Source organism: Propithecus coquereli, unplaced genomic scaffold (genome assembly GCF_000956105.1).
Source record: "Propithecus coquereli isolate 6110/MARCELLA unplaced genomic scaffold, Pcoq_1.0 Scaffold69, whole genome shotgun sequence".
Taxonomy (NCBI): Eukaryota; Metazoa; Chordata; class Mammalia; order Primates; family Indriidae; genus Propithecus; species Propithecus coquereli.
In genome coordinates, this window is record NW_012152951.1 from 4,103,866 (window position 1) to 4,128,670 (window position 24,805).

The following is a 24,805-nucleotide window of genomic DNA, read 5'->3' on the forward strand; positions in this document are numbered from 1 at the left end:
TGTAGCGTTTGGTTTATGTCTAGCCACAGAATGTTCCATTTTGTATACATTTTAAAAAATGGACCACAGGAGGAAATATTCTAGCCAAGGGGAACATTATAGTTTGAACCACTTAAGATCTCGGAATGAAATAGTCTTCAGTAGGAGTCAATCACAAAACACAAATAACACAGGCATGGTTTAACAGAGAAATTTAAAAATGAAGCCATGTAGTATAAACAGCAGTTAAATGTGTGCTTTCGAGGTTATTAGATATGAAACTGAATCTGATTCTCCTCACTGGCTGCAGGCATGCCCCCTACCCTTGAGTTTCCTGAAAGGAATGGCAAATTTTTAAAAATAGAGAACCTAAAAAATATTAATAAAATGGTCTTCATTACAAATGGCACTATTATCTACATTAAAAATCCCAAGGGATTATTTAAAAAACTACTACAAACTAATACATGACTTTGTCAAGTTCATAAGATACAAGGTCAATATATGGGAATCAACTGCATTTCTACATATTAGCAATAAATAATTGGAAATTGAAAATTTAAAAATGTATCATTTACAATAGCAACAAACCAAGAAATACTTAGGGATAACTTTAACAAAATATGTACAGGGTTTGCATGCCAGAAAGTACGAAACACTGGTGAGAGAAATCTAAGAAGACCTACGCATGTGGAAAGATATACCATGTTTATGGATTAGAAAACGAGAGATTGTTAAGACATCGGCTCTCCCCAAATGATCTATAGATTTAATATAGTTTCAATTAAATCTCAGTAAGTATTTTGTAAAGATCAACATGTTATTCTAAAATGTATATATATAAAAAGCAATGGACCTAGTACAACCAAAGTAATTTTGGAGAAAAACAAAGTTGGATGACTCACACAACCTGATTTTTAGACTTACTATAAAGCAAGACAAATGAGACAGTGTGGAGTTGATGAAAAGGGCTAGATACATAGACACTCTGAACAGAATAATAAGTCCAGAAACAGATCTACACTTATATAGTCAATTGACTTCCAGCAAAACTACCAGGATAATCAATGTATAAAACAGTCCTTTCAACAAATGGAGCTGGAACAGTTGAACAGCTGTGTGCTTAAAAAAAAGAAGAAACAAACAAACAAACTCAGCCCTTACCTAGCACCATATGAAAATATTGACTTGAAATAGATCATAGACTGAAGTGTAAAAGCAAAAACTATAAAACTTCTAGAAGAAAACATAAGAGAAATTATTTGAAACCGTCGCTTGGGTAAAGGTTTGTTTAGCTAGGACACAAAAATACAAGCTATAAAAGAAAACATGGATAAATATAACCATCACATTTAAAGGGTTTTTTTTTTCTCCAAAAGACATTGTTTAGAGAATAAAAAAAAAGTCACAAACGGGGAGAAAATACTTGCAAAACACACATCTGATAAAAGATAAAAGAACTCTTACAACTCATTAATAAGAAAACACACACAACCAGTAAAGACTGGATGAAAGACTTGAGCAGATGCTTCACTAAAGATAGACCGTTGGCAAATAGCGTGTGAAAAGATGCTCAACATCATTAGCCATTAGGAAAATACATATTAAAACCATTATATACCTATTAGAATGGTTAAAATAAAAAACACTGATAATACCAAGTGCTGGCAGATTGGAGAACAACCAGAACTCCCACGCATTGCTGGTGGGAATGTAAATATAGGCACTTTGGAAAACAGTTTAGCAGCTCCTACTAAGTGAAATGTACACTTACCCTGTGCATTATTTCCCTAGGGTTGCTGTAACAATGTAGCACAAAGTGGGTGGCTTAAAACAACGGAAATTTACAGCTCACACTTCTGGTGGCTGGAAGTATGAAGGTGTCCCAGGGCTGTGGTCCCTCTGAAGCTTAGAGGAGAGTACCCTTTGCATCTTCCAGCTTCTGATATTTGCCTGCAATCCTTGGCATTCCTTGGCTTGGAGATAGACCACTCCAGTCTCTGCCTGTATTGTCACATGGCCATATTCCTCCTGTGTGTCTGTTTCTGTGTCTCTTCTCCCCTTCTTATGAGGACACTCGGCATATTCGATTAACGGCTCCCCCTGCTCTATTGTGACCTCATCTTAATTAATTACATCTGCAATGACTTTTTTTTCCAAAGAAGGTCATATTCTGAGGTCCCATGGATTAGGGCTTCCATATATCTTTTCTGTGGGAGGACAGACACAATTCAACCCATAACACTATACAACCCGCCAAGGTAGTTACCCAAGAGAAACGAAAGCATATGTTCTCACAAAGACCTGATAGCAGCTTCACTCATAGTCACCCAAAACTGGAAACAAGCCAAGCATTCAATCAACTGTAAATGGATGAATTGGGGAAGATCCATCCAATGGAATACTTGGGAATAAAAAGAACAAACTACTGATATAGCTGAATCTCAGAAGCATTACAGGAAGTGAAAGAAGCCATACATAAAAGACTGTAAACTGCATAATGTCATTTCTTCCACCTTCTGGAAAGGGCAAAGTTATGGAGCAAAAATCAGAGTGGGATTGCGGTGATTGTGGGTGGGGGGAAGAGTGTTCACCACAAAAGGGAGTCAAATTTTCAGGGAGTGAAATGTTCTCGTCATCATTGTCCGATGGTTACACAACTCTGTCAACATTCATACAATGGCACATTAAAAAGAGTAAATTTTACTGTATATAAATGACACCTCAAGAAAACATTCACAAAAATTCTTAAATACTACAATTTGAAAACTAAAAATGCTTAAGAAAAAAAAGACCCAAGATTCTTTGAGCTTCAAAAAAGTGAATGAATACCAAGATTCACTGTAGGCGATCTATATGTAAACAATTCTAATTTGAGGAATTATAGCTCCTAACAAAGATTGTTAGACATATGAGGGTTAACTGAAATTCATAAAAAAATCAAGAAAATTAAAAACCAAAAAAGCAAGGGAAAAAATGCAGGAAATCTCCAAAGAGGCAGGGTCTGCACTTTGAGAATGGTCCTTTGGTGACTACAGGCAACAGCCCTCATGACAAGCTCAGGTCTGGGGGGCAGCGGATAGGCTCCCAGCTCTGGTTCATGCGCATAACTCAGGCTATGTCTCTGGCATCTACCTAAACTGTTCCCTAGTTCCTGCTTCTTTTCTCCTGACAGCCCTTTCCTAGACCTGGCTGTGTTCTGCCTTCCCTCCCAGGACAGCTGGCTCTTGGATTACAACTGCCTGTGGCTCTGGGCTCACAGTTGAACTTTTGTCTGAACTCAAATGTAGACAGCTACTTCCCCGTTTCAACAATTCGAAGAAGCCATAAGTGGTGAAATCATGCTATCTTAAGCTTCAAATGCTAGAATGTACAATGTTATATTAAATCATACTCAGTTAATACCATTTTTTTAAAAGATGGTGTCTCCTGAATGGCTTAACTTCTCATGAGCAAAACCAGGTCTCTCCCCCACTTCCTGTTTCAAGTTTGAGAGACGTGCATGCTCCCCAGGAATCTAAACCAGTAAGGGCCCCATCCTTCAGGTGCAAACCCCTTCTCTCTGCAGATACTCTTATCTTAATATGCAACAATCACTAGCAAGGTGCGTAACAAGAATTATGCACATACCTCAACAGGAAGGTTTCTTTCCTGAGTCTTCAATTCACAGTGAAAACCAGAGCATGACCTTCCAAAAATATCTGAAAATATCTCAGTTTGGCTAATTTCCTTTTCCTTCCCTCCTACCCCATTCTTGTCTATGATTAATTCTTCCTGTTCATCTTTTTTCGTCTTTTTCCTCCTTTTCTCTTATTGGTCCTTCTTCCCTTTCTTCTCTCCCTCATCCTGCTCCTATTTACCCACCTGCCTGCCTTATTTTTATTTTATTTTTTTTTACTTTCTTTACTCCCATTAGCTGACTGTCACAATGGCTCATGTATCTTTCATTACTGCTGTTCTTATTCAAAAAAGTTTTGTGTTCTCCGATAAGCCTAGAAAAAAGTCTGCCACAAACTTGCCAACAATATACCCACGGGGTCTTTCCATTTTTTTTTTTATACCAGGCTGACCTAGGCATTGGAACAATATCTTTTATTGGCTTCTTGGTGTGATTCCAGCTCATGCATATTCATTTTCTACCTCATTAGTAGTCCCCAGGGCTTCCTTTATGTCACTGGGAGAGTGGTGGAAATCTCAGTAAAAACAATGTCTCTTGTCTTTTCCTTTGCCATGGTATTTTTGAAGCTTGAGTTTCTAATAGCTCCATAGAACTCCTAATCAGATCATTTTCCTATGTATAAAACTGAGTCTTAGGAACTGTATCTCTGGCAAACTTGCAATGTGCCCTACGTTCAGCTTTATTAAAATGTCCAATAAAGACACACGGTTCTGTCATCCACAAGCAGATCAGAGTCATTTTTGAAAAACACTGCCCTTAAGGAGCTTTCTTTATCCCAACAAAGAAATGTCTAACCTCTTTCAGAACGTTTTAAAATAATCGTTATAAAAATGTTCGAAGGAATAAAATATTAAGCTAAGTTTTTGTGATTTTTTCATATAATTGAGAAATAGTAGAATGATGCCTTAAGTAATTCCACTATACTGATTTTTAATATAATTCAATAAATATCTGCCTAGCTCCTAGGATGAACCTCTCACAGTTATAAATGCTGCGGAGATTAAAACATTAATTCCTGGCTGCCTTCAAGATTTACAGGGTAATTAGGGAAAAAAATATGTACAAAAAATTATTTTATAGGACAGACATGTTTGTTAGCTTCTTGAGTATAGATACTATCTAGAATACAGAAGTTAGGGAAGATCTGGTGGCAGAAGTTGAGACTTGAGCAGAAACTTGATATATGGGTAGAACTTTCGCATTTCTGCTGGAGGGAACGTCAGGAACAGAGATCGCAAGGTGGGAGGAAGCGTGTTCATGCCAACCTGAGGGAAACTGTCGGAGGCAGAGGGTTCACTTCGGTGAGACCAAAGTTGAATGTCTAGAAGACCAGAAAGGATATTCATGAATCCTTTCACTACAAGGTCATTTCAGCTTACAGAAAATCATTCATTTCTCCCATTCGTAAGAAAAAACTGAAACAATTCAATGGGACATTCTCAGGCCCCATGTTCCCCTCAGTCTACTACCCTTGACAAACGTGGCTCTACTAGTGGCCTCCAATTCTTCTCCTCCTGTCCTTTCTTGAAACCATCCCGGCCAGGCCTCCCTCTCCCCACCCTGCTCCCCTGTGACTCTATGGTTGGTACATAGTCCCTTTCTCATGCGACCTGGCAGTTACTTTGACAAAGGTGACCACGCTCTCTTGCTTGAAACCCCAGCCTTGCCTGGCTCCCAGGCCCCAGCCTCCCTTGTTCCATTCTCCCTCACTGGCCCCTCCTTCTTAGTCTCTTTCCCTCATCCCCAGCAGCTCCCTGACCGCTAAATGACAGGGTGGCCCCCAGGGCGCGGTGCTCCATCCCTCCCTTGTTAATACGCACAGGCCCTGGCTGTCAGCATCACACACACACCGATGACCCCTGAGTTCAGAGCCCCAGCCTAGACCTCCTGCCCAGCTCTTAACCATAGCCAAATGTTTCCTCGTTTTCCTTTTCATTTGGGTGACCGATGGCATCTCAGACCCAACATTCTCAAACCTGGACTCCTTTCCCATGGTGGCTTCTGTCGCAGCCTCTCCCTTCTTTGAAAGAGGAGACTTATCCTTTCAAGCCCTCAGGCCAAAAACATTGGAGTTGCCTTTGACTGTTTATTCCCATCGCACCTCTAATCCATGAGCAAACCTGCTGGTTCTCCCTTCAGAATGTCCATCACGGGATCATTTCTCAACCCACCCCCTCCCTCTCGCAACGGCCTTCTGGCTGGTCTCTCTGCCCCGACCTGTGCGCCCCTAGAGTCTATTTTCAATGCAACAGCCAGGTGGTCCTCTTAAAATGATCATCAGACCAGATCCCTCCTCTGTTTCAAACCCTCCAATAGCTCCGATCTTGCTTAGAGTAAAAGCCAGAGTCCCTAATAGCCCCCAGGGCGCTCTGTGATCTGTGGCCCTCGCCCCCACTCCAGGACTGCCCTCAGCGTCTGGCATCCATCCCTTCTGTCTGTGTCCCTTGAACTCAGCGAGCGTGCTCACCTCAACACCTCCGCTCTTGCTGTTCTATCTGCCTAGAAAGCTTTTCCTCCAGGTATCTGCACAGTTAACTCCTTCGCCTTCTTCAGGTGTCTGCTCAAATGTCACTTTCTCAGAGAAACCGTCCCCTGCCACCTTATTTAAAATGACACCCCTTCCACTTTCTCTCCCCAGAACACAGCAATAGTGAACACTGACGTCCCATAAGTGTTTCTACTTTTCTTATTTCTTTTCTTCTTCCTTCCTGCCATTCCTTTTCCTTCCTTACTTTCCTTTTGGACTCCCTCTTCTAGAATATACATCCCACACTGGCAGGGATTTTTTTTCTGTTTTGTTCACTGCTGTGTCCTCAGGGACCACAACAGTGCCTGGCACAAAGAATGTGCTCGCTAAATATCATTTGTTAAATAAGTAAATAAATGCATAAATCCCCATTTTGCTGATGGGAAAACTGAGTCTTAGAGAAGCTGAATAACTTAGGGTTACTCAGCTGATAAGGGAGGAATATGGATCATAAGCTCATATCCTTTGATCAGTGGACCTAATCGCTGTAATATCTGGCCCCTCTGGTAGGCAAAGCAAGCGTTCTTTCCTTTCTTTTTTTTAATGACAGGGTCTGGCTCTGTCACCCAGGTTGGTGGAGTGCAGTGGCCTGGTCATAATTCACTGCAACCTCAAACTCCTGGGCTCAAGCGATCCTCCTGCCTCAGCCTCCCGAGTAGCTGGGACGACAGGTGCGTGCCACCACACCTGGCTTTTTCTTGCCTTTATCTTACACAGACATGGCTTTATTATCCAAGGCATTTTTAATTATATTATTTGATGACTTCTCTATAACTTGAAAAATGTATGATTTTTTTCCCATTATTGAGAATCACAACTTGCTCAAAAATAAATAAGGATGATAAAAGAACATATGACTTCCAAATCCACATGTTACTTTATAGATTACTAAAGGTTTTATTTAGGGATTCATTTCTAATTTGAGAAGACAGAAAAAAATCAGTAATTGAATAAAATTCATTATCCAAAGTAGTAAAACAGATCAGAAAAATTTCATGGAAGCAGTGTTCAGAGTCCTTCATGACTTGGCTTATCTATTTTCATCCTAAACATACAGAGAAAATAGCTAATTGGGGAAGAATTATCTAGACATATCTTTTGATAATTGTTCATAAGGCCCAGGTCTTTCTAAGTCATTAAAGAAGCTACCATTTCTGAAGAAGTGTAAAGTTTTCTTTGAAAGTGATCACTCTGACCAGTAATGATAATTCATGAGAAAATGCATTATTCTGAGAGTGAAATTCTCCTTCCTCTGTGTATTTTCTTAATTGTCACCTCGGCTGAACTCATTTGCATTGGTTCCTTAGGACAACTGCTTCGGGGAAAAGAAAACCCTTCCTTCCTTCCTTCCTTCCATCCTTCTTCTCTCTCTCTCTCTCTCTCTCTCTTTCCTTTCTTGATTTTTTTTTTGTGTCCTTTATTCTCCATTTATTTTTTATTGTATATACTCATGGGGTACAAGTGCAATTTTGCTACATTGATACATCACATTGCGATGAAGTCGGAGCCTCAGTGCAAACATCATTGAAGCCACACACATTGTACCCACCAGGCCACATCCCATCATCCACCCCCTGCCCACCCCCCACCTCTCCAAGTCTCCACCGTCCATCGTCCTACACTCTGCTTCCATGTGTGCATGTTATTTAGCCCCCACTTATAAGTGATGGAAAGCCCTTTCTTAGAAAAAGAAGTAACTCTGGTCTGGCTTTGAGGGGAAGGATCGTGTCATTTGTTTTACAGGCTTAGCCGAGCTGCTGTGGCCTGCCAGGGAGATGGCTTGAGTCATAGCATCTAGTGCGTGGGGCAGGTGGAAGGAAAGCCATAGTACCCGATAGGCACTCAGTAAGGATTACGTATGCGTGGGCCAGGCAGAATTTGATAGGAATAAAGAGGAAAATGTGAATTTGGGAGAAATGATAGAGAAAGCGATAGCTTGGCTGTCGCGGCCCGGATTGCAGAACGGGGGATAGACACAGAAAGAAACACACAGACACACAAAAGCACATACAAGACTGCAGTAGTCAATTCTACCAGTCGCTTTATTCTTATACTTTTCTCTGTCCGGCAGCTACTTCCTGGCACGTGACTACCTTGGGCGCCCTGAGGAAAATACATTTGCATTCCTTCCTGACGATTGCTTAAGGGAAGCAGACGTTTGCATCTTAACTTCTTGCATCTTAACTTCTTTATCTCATTACCGTATATGCAGGACAATGAGACGCCTTGGCTTGTTTGCAAGACCTCAGGCGCTTGGTTATCTATCATAAAGCTATCTGTCATGAGGAATAGTTCTGTTTGGTCAAGAGGCCGTGCCCGGGCCTATTGACCTCTGGCGCCAAGGAGAGCACGCCCAGTTTCGCTGACTCTGGGCTTAAGCCAATTTGCCCAGGGACGGTCCCTACACTTGGCTTTGTCACCAAAGTAGATGTGGGGCCTGAGAGAGGAAATGGAGATTATCTTGAAGTTTGTGCAGCAAACTGTCAGGGTATTCTTGATAAGGGACTACAGGGGTAAGTAGGGAAATCAAGAGTGAAAAGAGGCTGGGCACAATGGCTCACACCTGTAATCCTGTAATCCTGTAATCCTAGCATTTTGGGAGGCCAGGGTGGGATGATCGCTTGAGCCCAGGAGATCAAGACCAGCCTGGACAACACAGTGAGACATCTGTCTCTAAAAAAAAAAAAAAAAAAAAAAATTAGCCGGGCATGGTGGCACATGCCTGTAGTACCAGCTACTCGGGAGGCTGAGGTAGGAGGATCACTTGAGCCCAGGAGTTGGAGGCTGCAGCGAGCTATGATGACTCCACTGCACTCCAGCCTGGGCAACAGGGCAAGACCCTGTCTCAGAAAAAAAAAAAAAAGAGTGAAAAGAGACGTTCTGCTTTTGATTAGTCACACTGATAAACTGTCTCTTAAAAGACTATAAATCTTTCCAACCAAGCTAAGAATTATCATGAGCAAATCATTATTAAAATCAATATTCACAGCACTAGGTTCCTCCTATTCTGTGAGAAAATTTTAATTTCCAGTCCAATTCGTTGAAAGTTTATGGCATCCTGTAGGTTACCTGTTTCATCCCAAGTCACTTGTAACAAGTTATATTTTTCTAGGAATTTTTCTAAATTTCCCAAGAAAGTTGTTCATTGTGTTTTTGTGTTCTTGTTTCAGTTTTGGGTTTCTACGGTTATGTCTCCATTTTCGTTTCTAATATTTTTTTGATTTGTTCTTTGTGTGCCATTGTCTTTCAGCCTGTCTCTGTCTCTCATCATTTTGGAGAAGATAAAGATGGTGTCTATCATATCTTCACGTTTCCTTCTCTCTTTTATCCCTCTGAGTAGCTGTGTGTGAAGTGGCGTGGATGACAGCAAATGGCTCCCACAGTCGTTGTAAGGAGAAACGAGCTGGCAAAACAGGCACCTGTCAAAGTGCAGTGTCCTGCAATGTGTTTCAGCTGCTGACTTAGAAAAGCAAGGTCACCGGGGCAAGTTGCAATCTGAGGACAGCGCAGGTTGTTCAGAGTCCTGGTGGTGCCCGTCTGAGAGGGGAACAGGGAGAACTGAGAAACATCGCCAGAAACTGCCCTCAGCTGCCCCAGAAGCACTCTGTCCTTCTATCATTCATTCATTCATTCATTCTTTTGTTCCTTATAAAATGCAAACGTTCGTTAATATTAACATCATCCAGCTGTTGCTAACGTTAGTTTGAATTTTAGTTCGTGTTCAATTTTGTGTTATCAGTTGAAATGCAGGTTTGAAAGTCCTCCACTAATCATTAGCCGTTCAAGTGTGTGGGTGGCACCCTTCTCTAAGCGGAGTTAATAAGCAAACCTTTTCTGGCAAGATTTAACCTTAGCTGCAGTTTGGACTTTACTGGCAAGCTCAGAGTGGGTCAGACAGACCCTCTTTCCAGCCAAGTCTGGGCTGCAACACTGCTAGCGCCAAACTTTTTATACATATGAGGACTAATAAATAAATAAATAAATAAGCTACAAAATCACTTACCATTAAGTCCAGAAGAAACTGAAGGCTACACAGTGAGTTCAGTATCTTATCTGAGGTCATCAAGCAGATCTCTTAGGTCCTAGTCTAGTCTTTATTTCATTACTCCATGCACTTATTTTATTACAGTGAATAAAAGGCAGGTGAATATACAAAAATGGTGTTCAAGTAGTTATTACTCATCCAGGCATTCCCAGGGATACTTCATGCTAATGGAAATGTGTGTATCAAGAGTAAATATCCGCCTGTAATCCTAGCAATCTGGGAGGCCGAGGGGGGTGGATTATTTGAGCTCAGGAGTTCAAGACCAGCCTGAGCAAGAGTGAGACCCCGTCTCTACCAAAAATAGAAAGAAATTATCTGTACAATTAAAAATATATAGAGAAAAAATTAACTAGGTATGGTGGCACATGCCTGTAGTCCCAGCTACTCGGGAGGCTGAGGCAGAAAGATTGCTTGAACCCAGGAGTTTGAGATTGCTGTGAGCTAGGCTGATGCCACTGCACTCTAGCCTGGGCAACAGAGTGAGACTCTGTCTCAAAAAAAAAAAAAAAGAAAAGAAAAAAAGTAAATATCCAAAAGAAGAAAAAGTTGGAGCACATTCTAGAACGTTCTCAGTAAAATGGCCATTTGTGTTATACGTTAGTTATTTGAATTAAGAAATACATAGGAATTATCTTTATTGTGTTTAAATACAGAGATGGTTTGTTTAATCATTAATATCCACTAGTAAGGTATCTTCTTATTTTCGAGAGGATGAGCATTTGAGGATTTTTTCCTCTCTGCTTTTTAGAGATTTTAGTTTTAATATGCAGGAAGACTCTTAGGAAATCCTTTTTTCTGCTTGTGGATTCATGGAATGAAAAAGACATAAAACTGAGATCTTTGCATCCTGCAGTAGTTCATGTGACTAACAGCAGTTACAAATGAGAACCACCATTTTACAGAGTCTCTTTAATTTTAAAATGGTAAACAACAAAGAGCAAGTGTTTTCTCAAAACCCAATTAAGCATTGTAGGCGATACATGTATTAAAGGTTTTGAGATTAAAACTCTCCTGAATTTTAAACTCTCTAGAAGTGGCGAAGTGTTCAGCTACATTATGAAATATAGCCCTGTGTGGTAGAGCTTGCGAAATGCTTTGCGGTGGGTAATTACTGCAGGACAGAATATCCATCTTTATTACTGGCACTATTAGCATATTTAACGAAATGATTCCGCTACTTTGCTCCCAAATGCTCATGCTCAGAGGCTAGTCTAATGTAACAGCTTATCGTCTAGTTTATAACCGTCATTCAGATTTGAATGTATCATTTGGATCCCTTTTAAGTGCCACTGATTTTAAAAGGCAGATATGTGCTATATGTACTTGGCAAACCACACATCTCTGCACAAAAAATTTTCCACCAATGAGTTTTATAAGTCTCCTCACTGAAAAGCATTATCGTTCTGGGCTATGGAACATTATGTTAATGCCACACAATAACCGTGCAATCTAGTTACACAAAATAAGGGAAACACTATTATATTCATATTATTAAGCTATTTAAGTGATGAAATTAGGGTGTCCTATTCTTAACTTTGTTTTACTTTCCTTATTTTTTCAGGATTTGGGTTGTCAGGGTTCAGCGAAGACTGACTACCCATTGAGCTGTGCGGGAGCTTGGTTATTACCCATTAAGGATTCCTTCTGGCCCCTGGCTTACCTGAATAACTGCTGGGCTCCGTATGCAGTGCCTCTGCAAGGCTCTCACCTTCTTCCTGCCCTCACATTCTATAAGTTTCATCCTAAAGAGCCTCTGTCTGTCTGCCTATTCATCCATCTGTTGTAGAATTCTAAGACAGCCTCCATGATTTCTGGCACCTGGTGTACACACACCTTCGCCAGTTATTCAGCCATATGTTAATACTAATCTTGGTATTGCTATGAAGGGATTTTGCAGATGTAATGAAGGTCTCAAATCAGTCGACTATAAGATAGGAAGATGATCTGGGTGGGGCCTGACCTGATCCCATGAACACTTTAAATCTGAGTCTAGAGGAAGTCAGAGATTGGAAGCCCAGAAGGATTTGTCGAGCCATTGCTCATGGGGTGGACCACATGGTGAGGTATGTGGGTGACCGTGACAGCTGACAGTGGCTCCCAGTTGATAACAAGGAAACTGAGATCTTAGTCCTAGAACCACAAAGAACTGAATTCTGCCAGCAATCTGAATGAGCTTAGAAGAGACCTCGAGCTCCAGATGAGATGAACCATGAACCCTGCCAAGATCTTAATTTTTGGCTTTGGGAGGTCTTCAGCAGAGAACCCAGCCATGCCATGCCTGGATAACAATGAGCTAATTAATACCTGAGGGTTATGTTAAGCCACCAAGTACATGGTAAGTTGTTAAGCAGCAATAGATGTCTAATACACCAGTTTGGAACCTGGTCAACCTTAGTTCCATTAGAGTCCTAAAGCCTTTCTTCTTTTTTCTTTCCCTGCTCCCCATTATTATTTTAAACCAAAAACAAATAAGCAGACATTAATTATTTTCTTTGACCTATCAATTCAGGACATGAACACCAATTTATCAAATCTGTTCTTACAAGTGTTACGTTCAACGGCAAAGGGCTTTTGTCTTGTTTATAATCAGAGAGATTTCCCTTGAGACTATTTGAGCACCTGTTACTGTCATCCTCCACTATTAGTTCCTCATGTCTGATTCAGGGGAAGATTATTTGCAAAGAGGGCCACACCAATTCCTCCTATCCTAGAACTGGACTCAGGTCCCTTTGCAATGTGACTACTGCTTCTACCATCAAGGGATGGAATCTGTTTCCCCAATCCTTGGATTTGGGCTGACTTTGTGATGTTTTGAAATGAGTGAATGCAGCAGAATGACCTTGAAGCTAGAACCGCACCACTTCCTCTTTCGCTCACGTGGACCTGGCTGCCATGTAGGGAGGTCTCAGCCATCTTGCTGAGGAGGCCCTGGGTAGGGGATCTGAGATGTCCACTCCCATAGCTGCAGTCACCTTCTGGATTTTGAGGCCAGCCAGGACAAGCCAGTCCCTGGCCAACCTCCCAGTTGACTGCAAACGCAAGACAGAGCTGCGCTAACACCACATGAAGTAGAAACGAGATATCCCAGCAGAGCCTTGTCCAAACTGCCAGCCCACACAGTTTTGTGAGCAAATCATGCACTCTAGCTTTAAGCCACTAAGTTTTGAGGTGGTTTGTTATACAATAATAGATAATGAGTACAGATATTAAATGACATGGCTTAAAATATATGATTTTAAAATTAAAACTTTCTTTTTGAATGTATTATTACCTATTCAAATGTCCCTGTACACAGTGCAAAGTTTAAGATACAAAGAGTATACCTGTAAAAACAAAATTTCCTCCTCTAGGACATTGTTAAGCTTTTCCCATCTCTTTGGAGCTCTTCAGAGTGATGGTTAGGGTATAGAGTAACAAGATTATGTATAGGGAAGATGACCAAAGTGGAAGATAAAAAACAACATATCTTATTCCAAATTGATTCGCTTTGCTCTGTTTTATGTCCCCAAATGTTCATTTCTGCTTTCTTCAATTTTCCCTAGGAATAAACTTAAAAAGCCCCCAGATGTCAATGCAAAAGGATGAGGTTGAAGCCGAGTATAAGGGCGAACTCAGCAGGCTAAGATGGAAAATTGTTATGTATGTTTTCCAGTAATGTGAGATTAGAGAATCTCTCACCACTGATGGGTTAAATGACTCAGAAACCATTCAGAGGAGTATTTTCTTTGCATTGTATTTGGAGGAAGGAAGTCAGTGAAGGCCCTCCCTGCCGCCTGATAAACTGTGTCAGCCCAGAAATAAAACCTAAGCACGGCACAGCAGGTTCCTAGGCCACCGGCGCCCATGACCTTTCGCAGAGTGCTGTCCACCTTCAGGATGTGGAATCTACAGGACGTGAGACTCTTGTTTCCCTGGTGTAGCCCTGGGAAGTCCAGCTGTGTCCTGAAATGCCAGGCTTCCTCATTCAAAGGACACCCACCACACACACAGCGATATGTTGCAGGTGCCGTGGTGGATGGTATGGACACAAATATAATAAATATCACCCTAGTCCATAACCTTGAAGTTCTTATGTCTGGGGTCCACCCACAGTGGCCACGGGGATCCCAAATCAAATTGGATACTTCATCTTACCTGGATCAAAATCCCCCTTAGGGCCGGGTGCGGTGGCTCACGCCTGTAATCCTAGCTCTCTGGGAGGCCGAGGCGGGTGGATTGTTTGAGCTCAGGAGTTCGAGACCAGCCTGAGCAAGAGCGAGACCCCGTCTCTACCAAAAATAGAAAGAAATTAATCAGACAACTAAAAACATATAGAAAAAATTAGTCGGGCACGGTGGCGCATGCCTGTAGTCCCAGCTACTCGGGAGGCTGAGGCAGGAGGATCGCTTGAGCCCAGGAGTTTGAGGTTGCTGTGAGCTAGGATGACGCCACAGCACTCTAGCCCGGCAACAGAGTGAGACTCTGTCTCAAAAAAAAAAAAAAAAAAAAAAACCCCCTTAGATCCCCTAGGGATGTGAAATAGCCCCAAAGAGTGGATTTAATAAATTGGTGTTGGCCTCCTATCTTTTAATAAAGCTTCAAATTGGGAAATTCAAAGTAAATATTTGCTCTCCCCTTATTTGTTTTTGCTTTAAAAGAAAGTATGGTATCAGGGCAGGGGTAGGGTCATGACTTCCAGCCTGTAGGCCTTTGTACCCCAGACTATGGAACAAGCCTCTGTTTCCATTTCTTCCAGAGGACAGGGAAGAGACTGTGTGGTCACTTATCACATACAGACTCTCTGCCCCGTGGCTTGGTGTCACAGACGTTTGTCCAGGCTGTGTTGTGCGGACAAGTCAGGTTCACTGGTGGGTGAGTGCTTTACCAAGGTTAGAATCTAGAATCTAATATGTGCTTCTTGCATTAGTCTGATGGGGCTGCCATGACAGAATAGCACAGGCTGGGTGGCTTAAACAAGATGTTTTATTTTCTCACAGTTCTGGAGGCTGGAAGTCCCAGATCAAGGTGCCAGCAGGGTTGGTTTCTGGTGAGGCCTCTCTTTGTAGCTTGTAGACAGCCACCTTCTTATTGTGTGCTCACATGGCCTCTTCTCTGTGTGTGCACAAAAACTGAGAAAGAGAGAGATTTCATGTCTCTTCCTCTTTTGATAAGGTCCCCAGACGTATGGGCTTAAGGCCTCACCCTTATGACCTCGTTTAGCCTCAATTACCTTCCTACAGATCCAGTCTTCAAATACAGTCACATTGGGGGTTGGAACTTTAATATATGAATTGCAGGGGTGGGGGGCAGGTAACACAATTCAGTCCATAACATTCCTTATATGCCAGATATTGCATTAGGCACAGGGTTGTAAGGATACGTACGTATGTGCAGCACAAACTCTGTGCTCAAAGAGGCACACGTTTACAATACAGTGCAATAATGACAATGCCATGCTAGGGGCAGGAGGGGCGGAAAAGACCCATTCAGTGAGCAGGTCAGGGAAGGCTTTTTGAAGAAGCCTGAGTCTTAGAGAGGAGATGAGCTTTTGGCGGTGGGAGATGGGGTGAAGGTGTGTTAGGCAGAGGCAGAAGCACATAGAAGAGCATAACGAGTTGACATACTCAGTCTGCCACCCAGTCATCATCATCACATCACAGAGCAGGGCCATTTAGCAAACATGGCACTATGGCTGGGGGGGTACCCTGGGTATTTGGGGGATGTAGGAAGAACTCACAGAAGTGTCAAGGTGGTAGCAGAGAAGTTAAGTTGCACTATGGGCTACTCCTGTCCTAAGGAGCTTGGATTGGATCACATAGCAAGAATTGGGCACCCATTAAAGAGTTTTAGGTAGAGGAAGGAGCTGAGCAGTTTGCACTCGGAAAGTTCACTGGGGAAGCAGTTGGGAAGAAAGGAGTGAGTGGGATCAGAGTAAGTGAGGCTAGGCCAGTTAGGAACCCCTGCCACAGTGTGGTGACAGGGTCCCAAAGCAACTGTGGCAGTGTGGGTGGGCGGGGGAGAGGGAGTGCTAGGCATCTTGTACAACGCACAGGACTTGGAGTTGACACCAGTGTGGGGAGGGAGAGGGAAATTCTAAATTGGATGCTATTAATAGGTTCTGGTTTGGCGACTGATGGAGCCATTGTCAAGAACAGACAAGGATGGGAGAGAAGGAAGAATCATGGGAGACACCACAGATAAGTTCACACATCTCAGCTTCTTGGCCGGGAAGGAGCTTCTCTCTCCAAATCCTGTGGCAGATGACCCCAGCTCTCAGGGGGCTTCAGGGACCTACTGACGGCCAGGCCCTTAAACAGCTGTGGGGCTGTGGCTGAGGGCATTGCGTGTGATAGCTATCCTCAGAATAAGTAATTTGTTTACGAAAATCCATGGTTGATATGACTTTTCTGTACGACTGTGGCCCGAGCTGTTTTAGTCCGCAAAGTTTCCCAATAAATAAACCCTTAGTCATCGGTTGCCAAGACAATGAAAAAGCTTTTGATCTGAAATCCACGAACCTGTTGTCCTTTTGGTTGCTCTGAAACAGATACCGTTTCAGATCTTGGTTTTGAGCCTGCTGCAATTCAGGTGGATGGTAATCTCAGAGCCCTGGGCTTGGCCAGAGAAGCAATTTGCCGTAAGAGAGCTGAAGAAAATGAAAAGCAGGGAGAAAAAGAGGTAAAAGAAACCCTTTCTCCCTCGTGCACACATTTAAATCTCTAATTACCCTTTGATGAAGGGAGCAGGTGGAATGTGAGTCAATCTCCAGGTCACTGGGCTTTGAGTCCTGGCTTGGCAATGGATTTGTCCAATTACAACAAATCTGCTTCCTTTTCCTCCCTGATTCCTTTTGAGTTTTCTTCCAAGACGTATTGGCAGGATTTCAACGGGGACGGGAGCATCACAGGCGTGGAGTGGAGATGAGACCAGACACCAGGTGGCCAAACACTCCTGCGTACCAAAGCGAGAGAGAGAGGGAGAGAGAGAGAGAGAAAATGAGAGAGAACGTGAGAGAATGAGAGAATGAGAGCGCGCAAGGGCTTTGCTTGTGGCTGTGAACTTGGGTCTGCCATCGTCCCATTTTGCCCTCTCTCCTGGTGACGCTCAGTGTTTTTCTTCAAACGTTCCCTCTCCTCTCCCGAGTCCCGAAGCCAACCGTGCTGAAGCGACACCAGGCCCTCCCGACGCAACCCCAGCGCCCCCCGAGTCTCTCCCTGGGCCGCGTGGTGCACGCGGGCGGGCGGGCGGGGCGGAAGGAAGGCGGGGGCGTGGCGCGGTGGGCGTGTCATGGGCGGAGCATAGCCGACATAGCCCCGCCCCCTTCCCGCCCCGCCGCTTAATTTGGACGCGCGGGGCCGCGGGGTGCCAGAGCCGCCCTGAGCCGGACGGGCTTGCAGGCCTGACCGCCGCGGAGCCGCCCTCGCGCCGCCTCGGGCCGCCGCCGACCAGTCGCACCGCCGGGGCCGCCGCGGGCGCCCGGAGCCGGCCGGAGGGAGCCACGCGCCTTTGTGCGCGCCGAGGTGGGTTCGCCTCCCGCACTTACTTTGCACACAAAGACGAGGGGCGCGGGGAGGCGGGCTGCCGGCGGGGAGGCTGCGCGGCGGCCACCCGTTCCGGGGACCCTCCCTGCGGGCGGGCGGTGAGTGGCAGTGGGGCTGGGGTCCCTCGTGCGCGGGAGCGCGGCGGGCGTGCGGGGGGCCCGGTCACCCCGCACCGCGCCCGGGGAGGTGCCGGGGCGCGGGGCCGGCGCGGCGGGGCCCGGGCGGTGGCCCCGGCTGAGGGGCGCCGGGGGGCGCTGTGAGGGAAGGGGGCCCGGCGGCCGCTCGGCTCATCGTTGCTTCCTCGGCCCTGCCAAGGGGGGCCCCTTTCCAGAGCGGAACGGGGTACGCTGCCCGGCCTGGGAGCCCGGGGTCCTCGGCCCGGCGCCAGCCCCTGCCCGACAGACAAAGGCGGGGCCGCGGGGGGTTGCCCCGGCTCTCAGGGTGGCCGTGACACCGGTTCCAGTCTGCAAGTAACTTTTCCCCTTTCGGCTCTGCTCCGTCTCCACTACTCCAGGGAACCCAGAATGTGGGTGGCGTCTGCACAGCAGAAGTCCTAACATTTTGGGTAACATCATTTCCCTCCAAGCATCTTCAGGTCCCCGGGAGGTGGCACCGATGCATGTTGGCAAGTTTTAACATGCTGTGTAGGGCATGGTATCCACTCCTTGCGACGTTCGAAGAGAAATCCTATCGAGAGGATAAATTGCAGACATTACTCTGCAGCAAGGTACCAGCCATACCTTTGCTTGCTGGAAAAGATTTTAGTGACAGAGCAAAGTTACTTGCTTGGAATGGGTGAGATATTGAGGGGACATTCAGAAAAGCAGAACGAGGCCTGTTAGACTTTATGTTCCTAAATTTGAGATTTCTTGCCAACAGGTACATCAGTTCTCCTGTGGCCACATACCCCCTCTCACCCCCAGCCTTAACTCGGAAAAATTTTAACCAACGAACGAATTGCTTTAAATTGAGGTAGTATCTGAAGTGCCTGTCAAGAGATTTCTTCATGCTAGTAGTTTCAAGTTTAAAATTGCTAAACACAAGATTATATTTGAAACTGAAAAAATACAGAAAAAAGATCACTCATGTGCCCATCACCCAAACATACCTGAGGATGAAGGCATCTTTGCTTGATTTATGGTTTGGGCCATGGTGTGTTTGTGTAGATAGACACAGACACGAAGACTAAACGAAGGTGTTATCGATCTTTACCTGTACCTGTGACATCTTTAATAATGATAGTTCTGCAATAATGGTTTGCCGCTTTGACACATGATTAATACTGACAAGTTGTTTTGAAATATATTTTCTTACAGGCTTGCAAATAACCACCTACACAGAAGGGAAAGGGAAGATAGAGGGAAAACAATGTAATTTCCACTTTATTTAGAAGATTGAGTTCACAGAAAACTTTGATGGACTGTAGTCTTTGGGTTTCAGGAGTAATTTGGGATTGACTTCTTTTTTAAAATGAAGGTATATCTTTCAGCTTTTAAAATATTTAAGGAGTAAAATTGTGTTCTAATTCATGAGAAATATGTGATGAAAAGGAATTCTGTTTTGTAGAACAAGGAATAGCAGTACAAGGAATCAACGCCTGTAATCCTAGCACTCTGGGAGGCTAAGGCGGGAGGACCCCTTGAGGTCAGGAGTTTGAGACCAGCCTGAGCAAGAACAAGACCCCGTCTCTACCAAAAATTGAAAAAATTAGCCTAGCCAGGTGGCATGCAGCTTTGATGACACCACTATACTGTACGTAGGGTGACAGTGAGACCCTGTCTCAAAAAAAAAAATAGAAAACAAAAAGTGGTCTTTGAGACAACCATTTAGAAGTAGGTTGATCATTAGGATGATGCAATACTTTTCGAAGTTAGGAGAACTTACAAGAAGGAAGTTGTGGTTTTGTACTATCAGGTGCATTTTACTGTTCCTAATACTTGGGGCTAATCTGCGCGCACGCTCAGGGCAGTGTTGCAGTGTGGTGGTGACCTGTGAGTGGACCAGTCAAGCGTGTCGTCTGCTCTGCTGATCAGCATTCCTTCAGGAATCGTGGTACCTTTCTCCATGTAAAAGTCAAACTCCAAAAGGAAATGTCAGAATCTCCTACCCTGGGAGGCTGGAGAGTCCATTCCTGGGATGGTTAAAAGTGAATTTGGTTTGTGCTGGAGAGAAGTGAAATGAAAAAACTTGTTCCTGAATTGCGGGAGGATGGATGCTGTCATTCATTGATTCATTCATTCATTCCCATGATATATATATTTTTTTAATTGTTTAAAATGTCGCAAGTAAAGATGGAGAAGATTTTCACTGATTTTCTTTGGGAATGGTTGAGGGGTAGAAGACTTTTGTCCTGACTGAAAGAGGGAACACAGCAGATTGGTAATATGGTTTAATGTTACCACTAACGTCCCATCTGCCCCTTCCCTCCGGAGTTCTGTGTGCAAGTGTTTGGAGAAAGGGGGTCAGGGAGTTTGGTTAGGTAAGATCTAGATTTCGAGCATTTGTGGAAGTACCTGGATTTGTTGGGGGAGTCGTCGCCCTTTAAGTCCCTTTAAGCTACCTATTCAGCCATAGATTTGGCCACTGGACACTCTTGTCATTGCATTGTTTTTATTTTCCCCTACCAAAGATGTTCTACCAAAGATGTGGGTTTACCTTAATAGTAAAGCAGGATGTATGGTCCGCGCTTTGTAGGGGTTTGTGTATCTGTGTATGGGTCATGTGGTTTGGTGACAGTAATGTTCCTTCCACACAGCAAAGTCTTGAAGTTCCAGGCTGTGGCAGTGAGAGCTGGGGTGTAAGCAAAGCTCCCCTTAGAGGCCATGCGAGGGCAGGCCTTGCTCAGGGTGCTCTTCCCGAGGGGCTGCCAGAGAAGTCCTTAGCAGTGTGAGGCTTAGAAGTCTTTAAATGGGAGGGACACTGAGCCTTGGAAACATTCTGGGTTAAGTATATGTTGTCAAGTCTCCTCGAATGAGGAACGTTGAAAAGATGCAAGATGCAGACCAGCGATGGCCATCATGGCTGTTGTGGGTACATGTGGTTGGAGGATTGTCTCTCCTCTTCCTCTGTTCTCCTTTCCGTTGTCAGTGCCAACTTGAGTTATGCAGGAGCATCCATGCGTGACAGCCTTGCTTGGCCACGGCTCTGGGCCAGAGGAGTGGGTTTGCACAATAAGGCGAGGTTCTTCATGTAGGGTACAGGAGAGGCTTGGAGCTTTGAGCCAGGCACGTTGGAGTTGGAATCCAGGCACCAGCTTTGTGACCTCCAGCAAGTCACGTGAGGCCTGTGAGCTTCAGTGTTCTGACTGGTGAGGCTGACTTGGTGATATCTACCTCCCATGGCATGGTGAGGACACATGCGAGGTCGTGAAGTCCCCGCACATGGTCCCTGAGACTTGGCAGGTGGTGGGTGTTTATGCTGCTGCATCAGTGCTCAGAGCCTTTTAAAAATGTTCCTTTAAAAATGTTATTATGGGGAGAACACTTAAGAAGAGATCCACTCTTGACAAATTTTTAAGTGTACTTGGTAGTATTGCTGACTACAGGTACAATATTGTACAGCAGATCTCTAGACATCATTCGTCTTGCTTAACTGAAACGCCCGTTGATCAGTTAACTCTCTATTTCCCCCTTATCCCAGAAAACCACCATTCTACTCTTTGCGTCTGTGCGTTTAACTCTTTAAATACTTCATGTAAGCGAAATCACATAGTATCTGTCTTTCTGTGCTTGGCTTATTTCACTTAGCATAATGTCCTCCAGGTTCCTCCATGTTGTTGCATATGGCAAAATTTCCTTTTTTTTAAAAAAATCAGGCTGCATAGTATTCCATTTTATGCCTATACCACATTTTCCCATTCATCTGTGGGTGGACTGTTAAGTTGATTTCCACAAAACTCTTAGAAGAAATCACAGGGCAAGACCTTCATGACATTGGCCTTGGCAATGATTACATGGCCATGACAACAAAACCAAAAATAAAGAAACAGGATGGCATCAAACTAAAAAGCCTCTGCACAGCGCAGGAAACAATCAAGTGAAAGGCAGCCTAGGGAATGTGAGAAGATATTTACAAACCATGTGTCTGATAAGGGGTTAATATCCAAAATATATAAGGAACTGCTACAACTCACTAGTAAAAAAAAACTAATAACCTGATTCAAAAATGGGCTAAGGACTTAAATAGACATTTTGCTTATAGCATTTCAACTCAGATTTTAGATACAGCCGGCAGTGACGTTGAGGTGCTTGACATAGGGACCCTTGGGAGGGTGAGGGGCCTTGTCCTTTGTCCTCACCTGCCTCCTCAGGATATCTTCTTGCTTTCAGGAGAGTTTTAAAAATAGCCTGGTTTTGGTATTGGAAATAGCATGTTTTATTCTATTTTTGGACACAAATTGTGACATTTTTCCTCAAGTGTCATAGTAAAATGTGTAGGAGGAGGGCTGTGATACCATGGCGTAAGCTTCACTGTGTCGTCATTAATATATGAGACAGAGCTTACTTTGTGAGGGTTAACGTTAACATTCATGCGTCAGCCAGGTTTGAAGGCATCTGGGCCTGATGGATGCTAATGAGTTTACAAAAACCATCATGTTATATTATAAAGTCCTATAGAGTCATGGAGTCCAGCAGTATAATCAGAAGTCGTTTATAAATGTCTAATATAGATGGATTAAAATTCCCATGTCCCGGAGAAAGTCGAGAATGTTATTATGGATATGTGTATGTGGAAGGACTTTACTTACAAAACTCTTTCCCTTATGACTTGATGTCTGTTGAAATAGGTAAAGCTGTGGTCAGGGTTCTTTTTTCTTTCTTTCTTCTTTAAGTGGACGCTGAGAGTAGTGTAGTGTATTAGCAGGAGAGAGGCCTAGACTTTTAAAATTTTCAGAATCTTAAGCCTGAGCTCGCCGTGAATTAGTGTATGATCTTGGAGCAGGTCATTATTTCTGTTTTCCAACATTCTCCTCTATAAAAACAGAAATAATCACACTTACCTACCTCTTAGAGGTGTCTTGAGATGGAAGCCTGCGTGCACTGTACCTGGTTGTCCTTCTCGGCAGTGCCCTGGGATTCTGATAACATGTGGGCCACCCTCCCGCACAGGTGAGAGGAGGCAGGGCTCAGAATAGACAAGAGAAGCGGCTGTGTCATCTTTTAGGTTCCTGCTGTGTTGGGTCCGCCCTGTTAGTCTGTGCTCATGGGGTGGGAGGCATCGTAGGAGTCATAGACAGTCAGACTTCGAGTCTGACCTCTCAGGGCTCCCATATTCTTATCTGTGAAACGCAACAATAATAACGGCAATATTTTTATTACCAACTAACAGTTCTTGAGCACTTCCTATGTGGCCAGCCATCGTGTTAAGTGCTTTATGATATGTCATTCATTCAGCAAATATTTAACAAATGCTACTGTGTTCCAGACTTGGGATCTGTGGCTAGGATGGTGGCGAGGACAGACAGAATCCCCACCTGCGTGGAGTTTATATGCTAGTGGGGTGACAGACAGTAAATAACCACATGGATGAGGTGATTCCTGTGATCAGTGCTGTTAAGAAAACTAAGTCAGGCCAGGGGGCTGGAGTCTGGTGGGAAAGCAGGTGGTGTTTCTAATAGGGTGAGGCCCTCTGAGGAGGGGACTTTGAGATCTGGGTGAAGCAAGGGGGTGAGCCTTGTTCCGGTCTCTCTGTGCAGAGCAAGTGCAAATAACAGCCCAGGGGCCGCAGGAGCCTGTGGTAGAGGAATGGCGAGAAGGCTGGCGTGGATAGAGCCGGGTGGGCAGGGCAGGAAGAGGGATGTGAGGTGGGGTCCTTGCAGGCCGTGGGCAGGACTTGGCTGATGGGGAAGCCGTGGGAGGGTTCTGAGCAGGGCATGGAATAGATTGGCCTTGCATGTTACAGATGTCTCCCTGGCTGTGGAGGGCAGCAGGGACTGCAGAGGGGCAGGATGCAGGCTGGGAGATGAGTGGGGATGGAGCTGGGGCGATGGATGAGAGGTGATGTTTGAGAGCGAAAGCAACTGCGTGTGACGCCAGCCACTGGGTGAAAGATGGTGCCAGTTTCAGCTGTGGGAAGACTGGTGGTGGATTATCTCATAATGCTCACCACAGCCGCTTGAAGTATTGTTTTATTCCCATTTTGCAGATGTGGTGGAAACCAAGAGTGAGAGAAGTAAAAAGTTTGCCCTAGAAGAAGCTGAGCCAGGATTAGGATCTGAGTCTGATTTGGGCCCACGTTTTGCATTTTCAACCATTTTGCTACGCTCTGTAAATATCTGAATTTACGATCATGCCAGATTAATGTGAGTGTACCAGTGCAGACACTTTGGAAATGCAGCTACTTGTTTTTTTTTGTTTTTTGTTTTTTTTTTAGGATAGCTTTATTGAGGTATAACTTGTATTTCCTACAATTCCCCCATTCTAAGTGGGCAGTTCTGTAATTTTTAGTAAATTTGTAAGGTTGGACAGCCTCCTCACTGTTCAGCTTTAGACTTTGCGGTCTCTTTCCCCTCCCATTCCCAGATCTTTTTTCTGTCTTTAGTTTTGCCTTTTCTAGAAATTTCCTGCAAATGGAATCACATAACATGGCCTCTTGTGTCTGGCATTGTTGGTTTGGCATAATGTTTTTGAGGTTCATCTGTTGTTGCATAACACATCTGCTTTTGAGGAACATTCTTGGCCTTTGTCAGAAAGAGGTACTCCGTGCTAATGAGAAAAACCCTCCCGTGAGATGTGCCTTGCAATGATAATAAAAATAAGGATAGCTAACATTTACTGAGCATTCATTATATGCCAGACATGGTTACCTTCATTATCTTCTGTGATCTTCCAAGCAATTCCATGGGTGCCATTATCAGTGTTTTACAAATGGGGACGCTAAAAGCATTGAGTGCAAAAGCTTGCCCAGGGTTATAAGAGCTGAGATCAAACTCGAGTCTTCTCTCTGCAGAACTGCCGCCTCTCAACCACTCCTCGGTTTTCCCTTAATTGTGTATTTAAAGCTTGTGGCGTCTTAGCTTCAGAAAGGGGTTGGAATCCCAGTTGGAATAGCGCACT

General features: G+C 44.1%; 1 protein-coding gene across 2 annotated transcripts in view; it reads left to right on the top strand.

Annotated features, from left to right (window-relative positions):
• Nucleotides 1–24,805, top strand: part of FAM107B (family with sequence similarity 107, member B) — a 174,160-nt gene that overhangs the window by 93,212 nt on the left and 56,143 nt on the right. Inside the window, exon 1 of one of the 2 annotated variants that reach the window (XM_012660951.1) lies at nt 17,657–17,729. The exons of the other annotated variant lie outside the window; for it this stretch is intronic. The gene's annotated coding sequence lies outside the window, so the exon portion shown is untranslated. Of the gene's footprint in view, nt 1–17,656; nt 17,730–24,805 lie in introns of those variants that run through there. 2 annotated transcript variants of the gene reach the window in all.